We start from the raw sequence: 19,294 nt of genomic DNA on the forward strand, positions 1-19,294 counted from the left end.
AATCAGTGCCCCCCCCCCCCCCGTGGGCCCCCCCACCCCCCGATCACCACCAAAATTTAATCATTTCTTCCTTATCCCATTTCCAACAAACCCTGAAAATTGCATCCAAATCTGTCCATAACTTTTTGAGTTATGTTGCACACTAACGATCAGTGCCCCCCCCGTGGGCCCCCCCACCCCCGATCACCACCAAAATTTAATCATTTCTTCCTTGTCCCATTTCCAACAAACCCTGAAAATTTCATCCAAATCTGTCCATAACTTTTTGAGTTATGTTGCACACTAACGATCAGTGCCCCCCCCCCCCCCCCGATCACCACCAAAATTTAATCATTTCTTCCTCATCCCATTTCCAACAAACCCTGAAAATTTCATCCAAATCTGTCCATAACTTTTTGAGTTATGTTGCACACTAATGGACAGACAAACAAACAAACAGACAAAGAAACAAACAAACAAACCCTGGCAAAAACATAACCTCCTTGGCGGAGGTAAAAACATAACATCCTTGGCGGAGGTAATTATTTTATGTTCTGTGGATAATGATGTGATACCTTTGATGTTAATATTTTGTCATATACTGGCTGCAAGTGGCTCTATAAGATTGCAAACAGTGATGGAGACAGTGGGTATCCCTGTTAAGTGCCATTGTGAAGAGTAAACTGTTGTGAGATTAGACAGTTAGTGGTGATAGTTCCTGTTGGTGATATGTAAAGTGCCTTAATCCAATTGATAAATTACTCTCCGAACCCAAATCTTTGTAGGGTTGCAAATAGGAAGCTCCAATTCACTCTATCAAATGCCTTCTGTGTGTATAGTTTGAGAAATATGGTTTTCAGTTTTTACCCTCCTTCCTCGCCACAGGGTATTGTCATCAGTTCATCATACATCCATATGTGCAAAAAACTTTGATGTTGACTGAGGGCCAAGGGTTTTCAAGTGTGGGCATGTTTATGTTTTGTTTTGCAAGATTTGCATTAGATTAATTAGCTTCTGAGTGTTATGAGATGACTGTCTTCCTTTTATGAAGCCTGTTTGATTTTGGTGTATAACAGAAGTGATGTCCTTTTTGATTCTATTTGTTAATGTCTTGCTTATTATTTTTTTATCTGTGTTAAGCAGAGAGAGAGGGTGGTAGCTGGATGAAAGGGTTGGATATTTGTCAGGTTTTAGCAGTAAGGTGATTAGGCTGTTTCATGGTGGGGGGTATTAGTTTTGAGGATTTCATCAATCATTCTGAAAAAGAGGAAAGAAAGTGTACACCAGAAATGTTTGTGAAACTTAGCAGGGAAGCAAACAAAGCCTTGTTGTTTGGCATTTTATGGAGTGCACTGTAGAATTCATCTGGCTTTAAAGGCCCTGAACAGAGAATTCGTTTAAAGTGGACTGCAATGGAATCTGTAGTGTTTTTAAGGGACAAAGACTCCGCTTCCCATGAGCACTAGCACCTACTGTCTTAAGGGCATAACTCTGGCCAAGGTTGAAGCTAATGAATGAAGAGCGGATCTTCTTTACAACTCCACATTTCTTTTTTCAAGACAGCAACTTGCAGATGCAAAGTGACATTTGAAACGAGACAACAAGCAAACTTCATGAAGTCCGTTTGTAGCGTGGTTTAGTAACTGGCGTGAAAATGAAAGTGAAACCAAACTGGAAGTCTGACTCCTGCTTCTATGTCTCTTTCACTCCGGAGCTCCAAAATGTTAAACACAGACTGGTGTTTAAGACATGTCCGAATAATATATATTTGCACTAGCTTTTCCACAAAGTATTAAAGCATTTTCAAAAATGACTTCAGTCAGTCAACATCCTGCATTAGCAGTTCAGCACTAGCTGCTTCAGCCTTCTGCATTCACAGTATTCTACTTTTATAACTGTCTTGTTCCTGGAGGATAGTTTAGTATCTAGGCCCCAGCATGAACATTAAACTCCATACAGAACCATTTCAGTCTCCCCTTACAAAGCCCTTAGTTTGGGACTGTAATGGAATTTTAACTTCTTTATCTAATTCCGTTCTCTGTTCCCATATCTTTTCCTGAAAACCCTTCCCCACTGTATGCTAACTTTCCCGAATACCCCACACTGCCTGATAACTTTCCCATAACTTTACCCAAACTCCCCTATCACTCAATCAAAAGGTCCATTGAAGAGACTGGAGGTGTCACTTGCAAATGGGATTCATCTTATAAAAGGTGGATCTTGTGAGAAGCTCGTTGTCTTTTCTTCACAATCGCTGCTTGTGTGCAGAACTGACCTTTCTTGACAAAGAAATAAAAAACTGTCAGCCGGCAGATGTCTCTATTTCATTATTCACCAGCAGCAGAGAAAATTTTACGTAACAGTTTGGTGTCAGAAAAGTGAGATTCCTCCAGTGATCGTCTGGAAGTTGCAATGGACAGTGAACAGGCCATCCTGGAACAGAAGAGCTTTCTAGCCTCCTACCTCAAATCCTCTTCTGAGAAGGGAGGATTGACCGCTGACACCCCAGATCATCACCGCTGGGATTCCAAGGACTCAATTCAGCAAAATTCATCTGGTGAGCACTGAAATATTGATGATCTAGCATTTATTTGTTTAGGAAAATTGAGCTTAATTTGATATATTTCCATTTCCCATAATATCCACAATCTAAGTGTACTAGTCATGAACTAGGTGAAAATCGGGGATTTTGTCACCTTTTACTGCTTGTGGTGAGACAAAGCAGTCCTTACAGAGATGTCTGTATTGTATAGTAGTCGTGCACGGCAGGATGGGAAGGAAATGTGGAGAAAACAGTGTTAAATATTTGAATGCCTGGACAGATAACTTTGGATTCCCAGTAGGGGGATCTTTCAGTTTATGGAAAATACTAATATTAGAAGAAAAGTTGAAGGAGAAAGAATGTGAAATGAGAAGGAAAAAGAAAGTGTCTGTGAAATTATGGAAGAGCAAAACGAGTGTTTGCAGATGTGGAAAAAGTAAGCAGAGGCACGAAGCAGAAAAATGATCCAGAAACAATTACCCCTTTCACGTGAAAAATTTGAGTAAATGAAAAACAAATTTTACACACACAAAAAACACAAGACTCGCAGATTCCTTCTTCTTTGTATCCACAGTTGGCTTTGAAGCTGGATCCAGACCTCAACGGCAACCCACCAACTCATCCCCCAGCTCCACCACCATGCAATGCTGCATCACTCAACGAGAGAAATTAGACAGATGCCTTAACCATGTCTCAGGAAAATACCAACGCAGAAGTAGATCGACCTGACACATCTGTTCCACCACAAAGCTCTGCAACCAACCAATCTTCTCCAATTGCACACAGACTGCATCACCACACTCAGGATGCAGTCCTCAGCATGCCCATGGTTGAAGTAGCTGGACCAGAAGATACAACGTTAGTGTTTCATGCATGGACCTCTGCCGACATCACAGCAGCATGACAACACTTGCCCAACCCCACAGCATCAGGTAATATATTTGATGAACAATTCCTCACGTTTTGTCAGGACTTTAAACCGACTATGAATGAAATGAAACGACTTCTAATAACCAAGATGAAACCTACAAACTGGCAGAAAATTGCTAACAAATTCCCAAGTAGTGACCTCCATTGCAAACATATCAACTGGGAAGACGAGACTAATGCGCAGTATAGAGATGCCGTCCACAGTCTATGTGAGGCATTTACCAAAGCATTTCCAGTTAAAACTAACCTGGAGAAATCACCACCTGCAAACAAAAGGACATTGAAGACCCTGATGAATATCTCACATGCCTGACAGAGATCTTTACACCCACAGTGGCCTTCAACCCCCTGCTGAGTAAAGGTGGCCTTACACTGTGCGATTTTAGAGATGATTTCTCACTCATGCAGCTCTTTCTGGGATCGAGCCAGATGTGCCTCTAATCGTGTGTCGTGCTTTGTGCAGTGTACATGGGGTAAGGAGACGCGATTAACACCTCACAACCACCTCATGATCAGCAATCGTGTGTTCGCAAGGAAAACGGAGCTGTTTGAAATCCTGCTCGCTCCTCATGAGGGTATTGCACTGTCAAAGCAGTGCCATGAGCCCATAGGCCTCAAATTCTCACACTGTGCATGCGTGAACACAGAAGCGTACAGTAGCGTAAAGCTAACAGTAGCTGGCTATTGGCCTAGTGCAGTTTAGCTTTTGCAGCTTACCTCTAGTTCCTGCTGTAGGATTGACAGCCCATACTGTCCACGTCTGGACAACCAATTCCTGCACCAAACACGTTGTCGTCTTTTCTTATTTTTTTGATTCCCCGCAGATAATGGCACATATTGCCACAGCAGCTCGTTGGTTTTTGTTTAGCACTACCATTTCGTGGACTCACGCCAATACAGAATCAATCTATGCACTTCAACGGATTCCTTGGTATTTTAACGTTGTATTTCCTGATACAACACTCGAACGTGTCGTGCATCCTCTGGTGTATGGTCCTACAGTGTGAGCAGTCAGGTCACATACGAGCATCTCACAGTGTGAGAACATGAATCGGGAGCCTGACTTCACGATGGATTCGAACAGTTTGAGATGGAGCTGCGTGCAACGATCGAAATAATCGCACAGTGTATGGCCGCCTTTAGGCAACACTTTAGGAGCTTGGGAAAATCATCTTTGCAACTGTTTCCTAAATGGACTGAAACCGGACATTTCCTCAGCAGTTAAAACCACCTGCATTGGCTGGAGTGATGCATGCTTATCTGAACTTCGAAGACACGCCACACAGGGAGCGTGAAGTTGGTTCCGTAAATGGAACCAGTTCCGAATTCCGAAATGGAACTGGCTCCGTTTACGGAACCAGTTCCTTTAACGGAACTCGCAACCGGTTTCGTTTAAGGGTCCAGTTCTGTTTACAGATCCAGATCCGTTTAAGGATCCAGTTCCGTTTAAGTGTCATGGAAGTAAGCTGTGCTCCGACCTCCAAGCCCGGCTCATGCGGGGCTTGGAGCTGCTCTAACCCGCAGTGAATCGCGAGAACAAGCCGGTCCTCCACGGACCTTGGATCTCGTTCTGAATAATGCTCTCCATCAGGTCCGACCCATAAATTAGTACACATTTGCATTCTTCTGCTGTTTATATTTTCTTTGATGCTGGTGAATGTCATTTTATTTTACTTCATTAATGCCAACCCGTATCGGTCAGTTGTGGTGAAGAAGGAGCTGAGCCGAGAGGCAAAGCTCTCGATTTACCGGTCAATCTACATTCCTTCCCTCACCTATGGTCATGAGCTTTGGGTCATGACCAAAAGGACAAGACCCCAGATAACAGCGGTCGAAATGAGTTTACTCCGCAGGGTGGCTGGGCGCACCCTTAGAGATAGGGTGAGGAGCTCAGCCACCAGGGAGGAGCTCAGAGTAGAGCCGCTGCTCCTCCACATCGAGAGGGGTCAGCTGAGGTGGCTCGGGCATCTGTTTCGGATGCCTCCTGGATGCCTCCCTGGGGAGGTGTTCCGGGCATGTCCCCCCGGGAGGAGACCTCGGGGAAGACCCAGGACACGTTGGAGAGACTGTCTCTCGGCTGGCCTGGGAACGCCTCGGGGTCCCCCCGGAAGAGCTGGAGGAGGAGTCTGGGCAGAGGGAAGTCTGGGCGTCCCTGCTTAGACTGTTACCCCCACAACCCGGCCCCGGATAAAGCGGAAGATAATGGATGGATGGAATAATGCCAACCCCAACTTCCATATCGCCTGTTGTGCCCTGCACAAAGCGGGCTCCAGGCTTCTAGCACCAGCTTGCAGACCGGTGCACTAAGCCACTGTGACCTGGTACACCACGCTGCAGCCGACGTTCGGACCCTGTAGGATGGCTTCCTCCATGGCATGACGCGATGTGGGAGTTGGAGTTAACATTAAGGAAGTCATAAATGACATTCACCAGCATTAAAGAAAGTATAAACAGCAGAGGAGTGCAAATATGTATTACTTTGTGGCTCCGACCTGAAGGAGAGCATTATTCGGAACTAGATCCAAGGTCCGTGGAGAGGCGGCTTGGTCTCCCGGTTCACCCCGTTGTAGAGCACCTCCCAGGCCCACAGAAGCTGGGCTTGGAGGGCTTGATGAGGGCAAAGCAGGGCTTGGAGGTCGGTGCACGGCTTGGTTCTGAGTTCGGTAAACGAAACTAGTTCAGTGATCCTTTAACAGAGCTGGTTCCAAATAAGCAGATCCAAGAAAGCTTATTCATAACCAGCCTCCGAGGTCCGTTTAATTTATACGTAGCCAGTAGCTGATGAAAAACCTGGAGCTTGGAGGTCCGTGCTGTGGCCGTGCTGCAGCCACCCTGCGGAGGAAACTCATTTCGACCGCTTGTATCTGGGATCTTGTCCTTTCGGTCATGACCCAAAGCTCATGACCACAGGTGAGGGTAGGAACGTAGATTGACCGGTAAATCGAGAGCTTTGCCTCTCGGCTCAGCTCCTTCTTCACCACAACTGACCGATACGGGTTGGCATTAATGAAGTAAAATAAAATGACATCCGCCAGCATTAAAGAAAATATAAACAGCAGAGGAGTGCAAATGTGTATTAATTTATGGGTCGGACCTGATGGAGAGCATTATTCAGAACGAGATCCGAGGTCCGTGGAGGACCGGCTTGTTCTCGCGATTCACTGCAGGTTAAAGCAGCTCCAAGCCCCGCATGAGCCGGGCTTGGAGGGTGCTAAGCGGTGCTTGGAGGTCGGAGCACAGCTTACTTCCATGACACTTAAACGGAACTGGACCCTTAAACGGAACTGGTTGCGAGTTCCAAAAATGCGCTGAGACCACGGCCCGTCCGCGGGTGAAGAGACCTAGAGTTGCGTTTGAGACACTGAGGCTGCTGCAAGTGCGGATGCTAACACTAACTCCGGTAATACTGTCCATAACGCTACAGCAGTCTAAATCTAAAAGTGATCGCTAATGCTTCATGCTTGGTTTGTTTTACACTAATGGTGAACGCTGACACTAACACTAACACTAATCTTCATTGCACAAATAACATAACATTACACAACTATAGCCTAGTAACTGATAGCATCTGGATGCTGCGTTATCACCTATAATGTTGTCTTCTATGATTAGGCAAACTGAAAGTACCTTTCCAGTAGAAACTCCGCCACCATCTCTTCGCTTTTCAGCTCCTGATGAAGCAGTTTTAGCCTCCACCATCGCTCGACAGCAGACCCGATGTATATAGGCATCTTGCCTCTTTGCCTCTTGCTGCATCAAGATTTCTCTTTTGGGCAGCTTTTTCTGCTACTGTCTTTTTTGCGTCTTATTCTCTGTGTGAGCAGCTGGGGTTGGAAGTGGCAGCTCACATTGAAAGTTCTTTGCCATTCCTTGATACCTTTCAAAGACTGCTCTGCCACAGAGGCACACAACTCGCAAGTGGTGACAGCGGTAGGCAACTGATGCGGCAACAGATGACTGACAGGAAGCTCAACCAATTATTTTATTCGGACCGAATAAAATGATTGGTCAGACTTGTCAGAAATATATGAGAAATAAACATTTTTGAGTTTCAAAACCTGGTGGATTTCTTTTACATTTTAGTTGGCCACTAGGAGCATTGTAAGATTACAAAAGAAAAGTGTAAAAATGCCAGATCGTACAGTATAGCTTTAACTGGAATAGATTCAGCTCCTTGTAAACCATTCTAACCATGACGCGAACGCATATTTCCCAGAAATATGCTAAAGGAGACATTCCTGCGTGAAGAAAAGACACAAAGCAGCAGAAGGAATGTCAGAATAAAGTTCCATACTCAAATGCTTTATTGCATTGCATTTAGCTTTGATTACAGTTCATATTTCAATACACTTATTCAATGTCACAACATTAATGTCTCTCATTCTTAGAACACCTAGACCTAATCTAATTTAACCTAACCTAGAACCTAGACCTGAGTGACTGAAGCAACCCCAGATCATAACTCTGTCCCCACAGGATTTTACTGTTGACACTAGGAATGATGAGTAATCACTCCATCCTCTTCTTCCTCTTCTCACCCTGATGTACCCATCCCTGTGGAACAGGGTCAACATGGACTCATCAGATCACATTACCTTTTTCCATTGAAACACAGTCCAGTCTTTATGCTCTCTATCAAAGTGATGGTTGTTTCAGAAATGAGAACCTACTCACTGCCTCAATTAGAGTTAAACAACTGAAACATCCTAATCACTGCCGTAATTTATCCAATGGATGGACCTGAACTATTGGTTGAGTTAAATCAAGGTGATTACTTTTTTGGCCAGGCTTTGTATATTCACATGTGATCCCTTTGAAATCACCAACATTTTGATTAGTAACTGTAATTTAATGTCACACGCACAGGCTTTTTTCACTTTAATCCATTACATTTTATATTTATTTTGTAGTTTAATTATATAACACCATTACATATAACTATTTACTCCCTGACACTGTATTTGGAACTCAGTTATGTCCTATCCTCTAGGTCTTGGACATTGGCCTGGTAATTGGCTGGTTTCTACTGCCATATTAACAGCTCTGCAAGGTTATATGTAGGATAAGGCACATTGTGAGAGCTAAATGCCACTGTTTTAGCATGACAGCACAATTTATCAGGCAATGATTTGGCCTGATGACCTCAATTCTCTGAATATCATGGTTATGTTCCTAACCCCCAACCCTGTATTCTGCATCTTATAGCCTGTATGACCCACTTCAGTGCTGACACACAAATGCAAATACTGTTAGATATATTTTATTTGTGATATGGTATTTTCATGCAAATTTAAACCAGTATCCCAACACTAAACTCAAATAAAGGAATGTAATTGAAGATAGTAGGAAATTAAAGCAGACATTGCAGTGTGAGAAGCCTGTGTGTACACGCCAAGCCTTAAAGGTCCTGAAACACGCCTCAACATGCAGAGCAAACAAATCCACTTGAGGCGTTGTGGCTTCACTTTCACCTTTTACTCACTGACTCACACTGGCCCACACCCTCTCTACCACATACACATGCAGCATACGCACATGTGCATGTTGCATTTCATGTGAAGAGGTAGGACGGTACTGACCCTTCACCTCTGCAGAGGATTCAGAGTTGAACTCAGAAGTCCTGAAACAAACACTTATAGCTGTAAACAAGCCGCAAAGTGCTTGCACAGCTGCTCCCAATGAGTGAATGGTCAAATAATAAGGGATGGGTGACAGAGTATCCAGCAGTTGGCGTTAGCATTAGGGCATTGACAGAAAAGCCGATTTGTCGACGCATCGACGTCTGTGGCACAAGTCGACGCTACTTTGGAAGAGTCGACTAGTCGTGTGTTATTCTCTCTCCCTTCCATCACCCAACAGTGAGCGATCCTTCATTCAGCGCAAGTCGATACTCTCATCTTTCCACATGAAAACCTGGACCACAAGGTAGTGATGTGCAGATCAGCGGACCTGGGTCGGGTTCATGCGGGTCCAAAAAATGTCACTTCATTTGCGGGGTATTCAAATAATTCCACAAAAGCGAGTTGAAAAAAAATAAAAAATAAAAAAATAAAAATGACCCATGCATCACTAGCACAAGGCTAAGACTGAAGGAAGAAGATGACTCAGAGTAGGGTTACTAAACTGATTGTGATCTAGAAAAACTATCGTCTAAGTAATGTTCTGTATACCATGCAAGTAATACCAACATTGAATAATAATTTGGACAGAGGGTGTGTTTGGATTATTCTGTTCATTTATTTCATGAAGACAATATGCTCTTTTCTCAAACGTGCTGTGCGTCTTGGCTGTCACTGTCTTAACCCTTTACCACTTTATGTTGTTCACTTAAATTTAATAGAAAATTCTGATGTTAGTCAATGTTTTGTTTTGGTTAGATGTCTGAGAAGGACTGTTGATGCTTGTGTCTTGAAGGTCTTTATTCTGCTCTTTACTGTACATTGTTAATGTTACAGTGAATGTTAGTAAAAGTTGCTCATTGTTGAATGGCTGTGTGTCTGTGTTGTTTCTCCGCTGTCAATGTGATGATGTCATCACACGACTAGTCGACTTGACTTCAACTTTATTGACAAATAAGTCGATCTGAAAAAATCTGAAGTCACTTATGCCCTAGTTAGCATTATGTCATCACACTTGCACAGCATTGTTAGTTTATATGTTGGTGAAGATGGAAAACAGAGAATGTTTGTGGCACTTAATGCAGTGCAGAAAAAAAAAATAAAATAAAGACATGGAAAATCCCTTGAGTGTCATGTGGGGCAGGTGCAGATCCTTATGGATTACACTTCCGATGTTGCAGTGAATTCTGCAACCTATAATGCAGAGAGAGGTCTGCCATCCTGTAAGAAAAAGCAATGCTTTCATGATCAAGTATAGCAATATGGAAAAGAAGTGTTCGATGCTAGATTTAAATTTTTTTAAAGATATCTTATACCTGTTTGGTAGCCATATTCAGGAAGTAATGGGACTTCCCCTTTTGGTTTCTAAGTAGGTCCACAAGCAACTGTGCCAGGTGCTTTTACAGTTTATCTTAGTTAAACATCAGCTCTCCTCAGAACTGCCCGGGATAAGTAATGACTCTCATACACAGAGCAGACAGACCTGTTTCCCTCATACTGTGCAGGTTTGTTTGATTGCAGCATTATCAAAGATGAAAACTGAACTTGATGAAAAAAATGGCTTTTATACAAGGGGATGAGATGAGATTAATTTTACCATCTAAGGGGAATTTATATATATATATATATATATATTATATATATATATATATATATATATATATATATATATATATATATATATATATATATATATATGTGTGTGTGTGTGTGTGCGCGCGCGTGTGCATGCGCGTGCACGTGTGCGTGTTTGTGTGTAGCTAAGAAGATGCTTTTGCAGGTCAGCACAGGTCAGACTGAGTATTGAGGCAGATTGGTATATAATATAACTGTAGTAAAATATATCCCATGAGCATTTTTCACAAGGATGGTGACTCATAATTCAGCAAAGGGGATTTATCATTTCTTTGTGTGTATGGGTGCAGGATGTGTAGACATGCACTTTGTGCATTGATGTGACTGATCAGCAGCCAAAAAAACCTAATTACAATACATTCCTCATACTCAAATCTAAGAACCAAAGAGCAATAACTGTCTCTATTTGTAAGTTGTCGTCTAAAATGTCCGTGCACATATGTCATACTGGACTTTATTTGCCCTTTTATGTGGTGTTATTCTTTAGACCACCTTTCCGGGTTTAATCCTTAAACTCTAGAGATTGTGTAACAATTCTAGTGACTAAACCTCAGAATAGCACAAAAAAGTCCCATATTCAGCTTTTGTTGATAAAATGGCCATTACAGTTACATAAGAAATAAATCCCTGAACAATACAGCAATGTCAGGTGACAAAGGTATCAGCAGTGTGTGCAAAAGTTCCCTTGAGTCATAGAAAAGAGGAGTTCTTTATATGACTCAAATGCAGCACTGTGGGCTGCAGTGGAAGTATTCACAAGTCTACACAGAAACTCACTAAATGAATACTATGTGGATCTGTGCAAGTGAGGGCTTGTACAGTTTCTACATTAGGAAACAAAGCAGTCTGTGACTCAGTACTACACACACACACTAAGTATGACCTGCAGATCATATTATGTGAGCCAACAACGCTGAACACAAGGTTCCTTTTTATCATGTAGGATTTTTTTTTTTTTTTATCTCATTTGTCTAACTTTTGCTGTGTTTATTGAGTGGTATCGGTTAATGTACAGTTTAATAATAATTTTTTAAAAATGCATGATTATAGTGAAAATGAAATCAGAAAACACCCTTCATAACCCTGATAATGAAAACACAGAAAAATCTAAGCAAGTGGATTTAGACTGAAAAAAAGGAAACCTTAACCATGCACAAAAGGCTCAAGATGGCGTTTGCTTCACATGCACTGCTGCACTCTCGTGGTAAACTATAGTAAGAACAGGTCATACTTACACACGTTGTATGAAAATCTTTTGACACTAGATGGCGCAAAATGTCAAAACATAAAACGTCAGCCCCTGACCAAAAACATTACATTTCTTGTACAACGAAGCTTGATAAGCCGATGATGCAAGAGAGCCTTCACATTTTGTAGCTATAGTTTTAGCAGCCACCAGGGGCGTAATTTCATGCTGGATATCGGGGGATAGACAGTATCATATCGCTATAATATCAGCCACTAGAGTAGACAGTTCATGATCTACTCCAAAAAAAAAAAAAAAACAGCTCTGAAAATATACAACTTCAGCTTCATCTTAAAAAAAAAAGAAAAAGAAAAAAAAGAAGAAAAAAAAACCTCAGATGTTTACATGCTGGATATTGCTTTTATCTTACTCCTCAACATTAATGTTGATATTGACATTGGTTTAATATTATGGACAGTTCTCTGCTTGGTCCAGTGTTAAAGCGCCTCAGGCAGAAAAGCCCTTAGAGCTGAAGTTTGACATCCAGCATTAAACCTTGAAAATGATCTCCAGCATTAAGCCTTCAGTCATTTTCATCATGGGTATTTGCAGATCAAACACAATCCTGAAGGTGTATGGATTTTACCCCTGTTGTTTACTCTCTTTGTTGGCTGGCATGGCTGCTATCTCCAGCAGGCAACTGAAGGGAGCATCATATTTTAAACGTTGTAAACATAATCGGGTAAGCAGTGCTCACGGAAGGGTCTGAATCTGAAAACAAAGATGGCAAAGACATTATTTTGCAGGGCATTAAAAATTAAAGTAATTATTAAAGTTTGACTGTTTATTCTGGGCTTTGAATGCATTGTGCTATATAAATTGTGCTATACAAATAAATAAAGCTGATGCCCAAACATGTCTGATAAACATAATTCATCTGTTACATAACATTAGCTTTTAACATCAGTAACCTATCATTAAATGCCTCATGCATAATGGTACGGTTATCTCGAAAGGTTATCTGTCAAGTTAATTACACCAAATGCGTTTCTCCATATTATGTAATGGTGAGACCTAAACCTGTTATACCAGTGTATCAGAATCCTGAGAGTGTTTGTCACCTTAAAAGTGACATCTACTTTTGTCAGTGTCTTTTGATCCAAGATCTGATATCTGTCTGCAACAGTTCTCATTTCCCGTTTCTACCTTTGTAGATGTACTCAGACCTAACAAATGACTAGTTTTAAAGATGGAAAGTGCAGCTACACATTTATACCTGTCTCTATTCAATTTGACGTGAATAGATTATTATCAGTTTGAGATTTAGACTAGATCTCTGGACTGGCAAAGCTAGAAACATTCAGTATATTCTTGCATAATTCCACTCATAAAAGAACCACATTTTTTATTTGGTTGTAAAATTGCTTATAGCAGGCAACTTACATGAGGAGATATGAACTCGTATGATTAAAAGTTTTTAACTAAGAAAGCCTAGATTGGCAGATTCAGTGTAAAAACACTGGTTAATGTGTATTTTTATGGAGTAAGAAAGGAAAGTGGAGGATGAGAGTTATGGAGGTGAAAAACTGAAGTAAGGTGATGTAGACAAAGAAATCCTTTTCAGGCAGTGTAAATGGATAGAGTTTCTACTGAGGAGGAAGAGAGGGAGAAGGGATTATCACGGACGGTATTAAGTGTGTAGAGCAAACCTTTAAAATGTCTTAAAGATTCCTTCCTGTCCTCTGTTGAGAGCAGACGTGTTTCTGAGCTGTCCTTGCCTTCCTCTTTTTTCTCTTGCTTTTGCCTCTGCATCTCGTCTGTTTTTGTCTTTGGATCCCCTGCTTGCTGTATTCCCGAACAACTAAATTATGGAATTGATCAACTGGACACTCAGCGCAATTGACAATATTTTTTCACCCAGGAACAAAGGCATCGGGAGGAGCCCGCCTGCCCTGACAGAACTTTTGCAGTATGTGATCGACGCTTGGAACAAGTGGAGGTAGTATGGCTGTGGGTTCTGTCGGTGGAGGATATGATATTTACCTGATTGGATTTTTGATAACAGGACACCTTCTAATTGGTCTTGGAGTTGCCCTGGTTTATCACAAAGTTGGAAAGACAGCAGCACACAGAGAGACCCCGCTGCTGTCAATCGAAATTAAGGAGCACTTCGGAGTGGTTAGTGACAACGTGAAGGTATTACAGCGGATGGTGACACAGTCGGAGGATTGCATGACGAGCTGTGGACTCACACAAAAGTTGGATTACATCGCTGGAAAGACCGTGGATGTGCTCCGGCAAATCGACTGAGGGAAAAAGACGAACTGTGCAGGTCTACCTGCTCTGAAGTGAGGAGTAATGCTGAGGCCCGGTCATAACAAAAATTATTATAACTGTTCTAACTAAATTAAGCATAAATCAAATCATTTTTCCCCATTTAATTCTGTTTCTCCTGGGAGCCAGTAAAGCAGTTGGAGCCACTCTGGTCTAATCTGTTCCTTTGCAGTCCAAACATCCTTCCAAGGTCAAGACTCAGGACTGAATGAACTGATAAAGGACAGAAGTCTGAGTCTCTTATTCTTCAGACACAAACAGACTTTCAAGGAGTCACCACAAACAAGCATTTAACCCCCCCCCCCGCATCTCCGTCTGCCTCACAACATTCTTCTTCTCTTCCTGTCCCCCTCCCACAATCAAATCCATTGAAAAAGTTCCATCACGTGACCACATGTACTGTGTTTATAATGTCTTATGTCTTATGTATGTGATGTATGTGCTTGCATTATCTCCACTGTAATTCTTTCGAAGGATTTGTGTTGGGCGCATGCGCACGCAGCGACATGCAGTGAGCGAAAGCTTGCTGCAAAACAAATCTACCCACGGGTACAAATAAAGTCACCTTGAACCTTGATTTGCAATAGCTCATTTTCCACTCTTGTCTGTTTGAGGTTAGTGTTGGAGACTACAGGGTGTCCCATAAGTCTCCATACATAGGAAAAATAAACGTTTCTTGACATAAACCATTTTTATTTATATAATATGCTCTACATGACTGCCATTTTGTCGGGAACACATTTCAATGCGTGTCCTCCACTGCTGAAGAACTATAAAGAAGAAATATAAAGAAATACATGTTAGAACCATATATGTATGGAATGTATTATGTCTCCTATGTATGGAGACTTATGGGACACCCTGTATACTTATTCAGCACAAAAAAGGGCTTAAAGACGTAACGTGCAGTATCTGGTGATAAGTAGAGCTGAAGTTGAAGTTTGCACCATCCTGCCTTCCCTCTGAGCTAGACCCATGGTAGCTGCTAAAACACTTTCTTTTGTCTGTTGAGGGCTGCTTAGTACAAAACATATTAAACTGGTCTATACTCAAACACGGTACTGAACCTTAGCAACAGATGCCAAAGGAGAAGCAGTAATGTGTTCTGAAAAACAAACAACATGAAAAAGTCTGTGAAAGCCAATGCCCTCTGTGTGTGTAAACAGCAATCTTTGACATTTTCAGGTGATGTGCACTAATGAAAACATAATTATGATCAGAAATTAGTGGATGGCATTGTTGCCTTGCAAGAAGGTCCTTGTTTCAATTCTAGCTTTTGGGCCTTTCTACTCATGTCTGCATGGGACCTTTCTGGGTTCCCTTAATAGGTTAACAGGTCAATCTAAATCCCCACAGGTGTGAATGTGAGCATGAGTGTCACAGTCCCAGTATGTCAGTTCCCTCCCATCCTCCCGCTACAGTGGTTTTCTACTCTCCCTGCCTCTGATCCACTCATCCTGTCAGTCACACCCACCTCATCAGGCCAACTCTCCTCACCTGCTCACACAGCTGCAACTCATTATGCAGCCCTGTATTTAAGCTATTCTAACTCGCCTGTCTTTGCCAGATTGTACTTCAGCATCTATGTGAGACTTTCCTGCATTTTCCTCCTGCCAGCTCACCTGTTTCCATCCTTATCTGTTTTTGGTCTGTTCTCCTTGCCTGCCTCCCAATAAACCTGCCTTCCTTCTGTTTTTGGACCACATCTCCCTGCCTGCCTCCTGGTAAGCGTATACCTGCCTTCTGTCTCTGACCACGTCTCCTGCCTCAGCATCCCTACACTCTAAAAAATAATAATTTGGCTCACTGTAAAAAATTGAGGTAATAATTTCCATTAATCTTTTATGTTATTTCAACTTGGCAAATGGCTTAAATGCCACAAGACTTCTCTAGTTAGGTAAACTCTATTACTTTAGTACAAACAACATGGCTTGCTTTTTACTCTACAAGCTTAATTAAGTCAAAGCAACTTAATTTTAATTGTGTAAGAACTGCTCCAGTTACTTATACTGACTTACCTTAGTTTTATTTTACTCAAAAATGTCCATACAAATAGTTACCTCACCTTTTTGAGCTGGCCTAATTTATTTCTGTACATCAGAACAAATTCCACTTAGAAATTCCAATTATATGATCAAACTGCTTATTTTTCTGTGCATTTTAATTACTACATCTGTCTCCATGTTGATATCTCAATTGTACACAATGCTGTTGTCTCTCTGCTATTACAAAGAGTAAACTGTATCTGTCAAGCAGAGAGGAGTTGCATTGAACAATGTAACTGAATTAATCAATAAACAGGAAAGGCATCATTTGGCCTATGGTTCTTACTCATAGTGCAGTTCTGTAAAATAGAAAAATAAACACAAAAAGGCCAATAAACATTAGCATGCACACATTAATTCAAAATTAATACAAACACCACAACCCTGCTGAACCCCTGCACATAACATAACACATTTTTTAGCAATATACCCAATGCAAGCAAACGTGTCACAATAAACACTACAAATTTAAATTAGAAAGGAGCAAAATACGTATTATTCAGTCCTTGAATAATTAAAACCACTGCTGCAGAAACAGAGCTAAATTCTATCAAGCCTTAAAGTTTAGTAAAGTTCTGTGCAAAATTGTTTCTCCCTTTTCTTTCTGTTTTCCCTCTATTTCTTGTGGTAGGTGTGGTCTGTCAGCAAAACATGTACAGGCACGTCAGCTTTGTACTCAGCTTTTAGAGGAAGCTCACAAAATTTTTAAGTTGCACCAACTTAATATACTTTAAGTTAAAGGCAGAAATGTCTGTTCAAAATCGATATGTTACTAAGTTAACACTGTTTTCCTTTTTCATTTAGACCAACTTAATAAAATTTATCAATTGATTTAAATGTGTACATGTAACAAACTTATTTTTTTAAGCGGAGAAAGCTCTTGATTTTAAGCTTAACTTACTAACGCCATGAATCTTTTTTTTTTTTTTTAAGAGTGTAGCTACTGTCTGCACCCCTGGCTTTGACACCTCCGCCAGTCCCCAACTTACCTGCTGCTCACTCCTCTTTGGCACCTCAGCACTGCCAGGGGACTCGTCAGGCTACAGTCTGCTCGCTGCTGCTGCAATGGCCAGAGTAAGCTCCTTCCCTTCTCGCTGGTCATTGGGAAAACTGATCCGTACAGGTCCTAGTAGTTGGGCTTCTCCCTGTGGTCACACAGCCAGGTTTGACCTCCTTCACTAGCCTGAGACTCAGCCTCAAGTACTGCGTTAAGGCATCCAGCTGGAAGAACAAACTGTAATACTCCTCCTGCTCTGCTTTCGGTCTTCAGTAGTGTTAATAAAGACTCATTCAAACTTATCCCAGTTCCCTTGTACTACATTTGGGTCCTAAATACACCCATTTCAGTGAAGGGTTGTTCATCTATATGTCAGCCCTGTGAACTGGAGACATGTTTAGGATGTACCCCCCCACCTTTGCTTGTTGACTTGGCACCCCCATAACTCAGACAAAGCAGTTCAGAAAATGAATGATCCCTCTAAAACCCTGTGCATCTTACAGTGGGCATTTTAAGCATTTAATTCTATATCAGTCACTTTTGCAGCACAGACGATCAGGAAAAACATGTTATGAAGGAGTACTTGGGTAAAGAATTGTTGCAAGTGTTCAAAATGATTTCTATGACCCTGGAAATGAAACCTCTTCTTTAACTGTAGTACTTTTGGTTGAGAAAAGGAGTTGGTTAACAAGTTTGTGTTCTTTGTGCAGAGACATTTTCACCAGGGAGAAAAGACCCTCTCCCTCAGCACAACGTTGACAGGAATGCAAAGGTGTGGCTTTGTTTTGGTGGAACCAAATGGAATATTCCCTCGTGTTGCCTCCATTAGTTGAACAGTCTGTGTCTTTCTGTAGCTGGCCACTTCCTCCTGAGCCATAGGAGGCAAACGGCCTGAGACAAGTCTCATAGTGAGTGTGTGTTTCTGTGTCGACAGTTGCTCAGTTATTAAACTGAGAATCATCTGAGGCAGCTATACAAAAGATGTTCACCTTTCCACTCCAGTCCAAACTGTTGAAGGACCATAAGAGTGCTGGGCCTGCAACTTGGCTTGACATCAAGGACAGGTAGAGATAACAAAATGATGAGCAAAGTGTACATCAAGTACTGTCATATTGCATGGTTAATGAGTAAACCAGCAATCTTCAGTTAGAAATACTGATGTTTTGATAAACACTAGTGGCCCTGTTTTCTTTTCTGTTTTTAATTTTACCTTTTACATAGAGGTAGATTTCAATAAACTAGAATATCACGAAAAAGTTCAATATTTTTTGTCACACATTTCAGAAAGTGAAACCCATATTTTATATAGACTCATTAAACAGAGTGAAATATTACAGATAATGAAAACCCAAAATTCAGTGTCTCAGAAAATTTGAATATTGTATAAAATCAATAAAAACAGGATAGTTTAAACTGAAATGTCAGGCTTCTGAAAAGTGTGTTCATTTATATGTACTCAAGACTTGGTTGGGCCTCCTTTTACAAGAATAACTGCATCAGTGTGGTGTGTCATGGAGGTCATCAGCCTGTGGCGCTGCTCAGGTGGAATGGAAGCCCAGGTTGCTTTGATGATGATGATGATAATAATAATAATAATAATAACAATAATAATACATCACACTTGTATAGTGCTTTTTTTGGACACAAAGACACTAGTGGCCTTCAGGTCATCTGCACTGTTGGATCTGGTGTCTCATTTCCCTATTGACACTACTCTGTTTATGGAGTTCAATTCAGGTGAGTTTTCTGGTCAATCAAGCACAGTAACACCATGGTCACTGGACCAGCTTTTGGTACCTTTGGCAGTGTGGGCAGGTGCCAAGTCCTGCTGGAAAATGAAATCAGCATTTCCATAAAGCTTGTCAGCAGAAGGAAGCATGAAGTGCTCTAAAATGTCCTGTTAGACAGGTGTGTTGACTGTGGACTTCAGACTTCAGCACAGCTTACTTCCATGACCCTTAAACGGAATTGGACCCTTCAACAGAACTGGTTGCGAGTTCCGAAAACGGAACTGGTTCCGTAAACGGA

General features: G+C 41.5%; 1 long non-coding RNA gene across 1 annotated transcript; it reads left to right on the plus strand.

The window, feature by feature from the left end:
• The first annotated feature begins 1,383 nt into the window (after positions 1 to 1,383).
• Positions 1,384 to 18,561, plus strand: LOC115431388 (uncharacterized). Its single transcript, XR_003937090.1, has 3 exons — positions 1,384 to 1,613; positions 2,769 to 2,774; positions 18,551 to 18,561. It is a non-coding gene; the product is annotated as an uncharacterized LOC115431388 (long non-coding RNA).
• Positions 18,562 to 19,294: the final 733 nt, after the last annotated feature.

Source organism: Sphaeramia orbicularis, chromosome 13 (assembly GCF_902148855.1).
Source record: "Sphaeramia orbicularis chromosome 13, fSphaOr1.1, whole genome shotgun sequence".
Lineage (NCBI taxonomy): Eukaryota > Metazoa > Chordata > Actinopteri > Kurtiformes > Apogonidae > Sphaeramia > Sphaeramia orbicularis.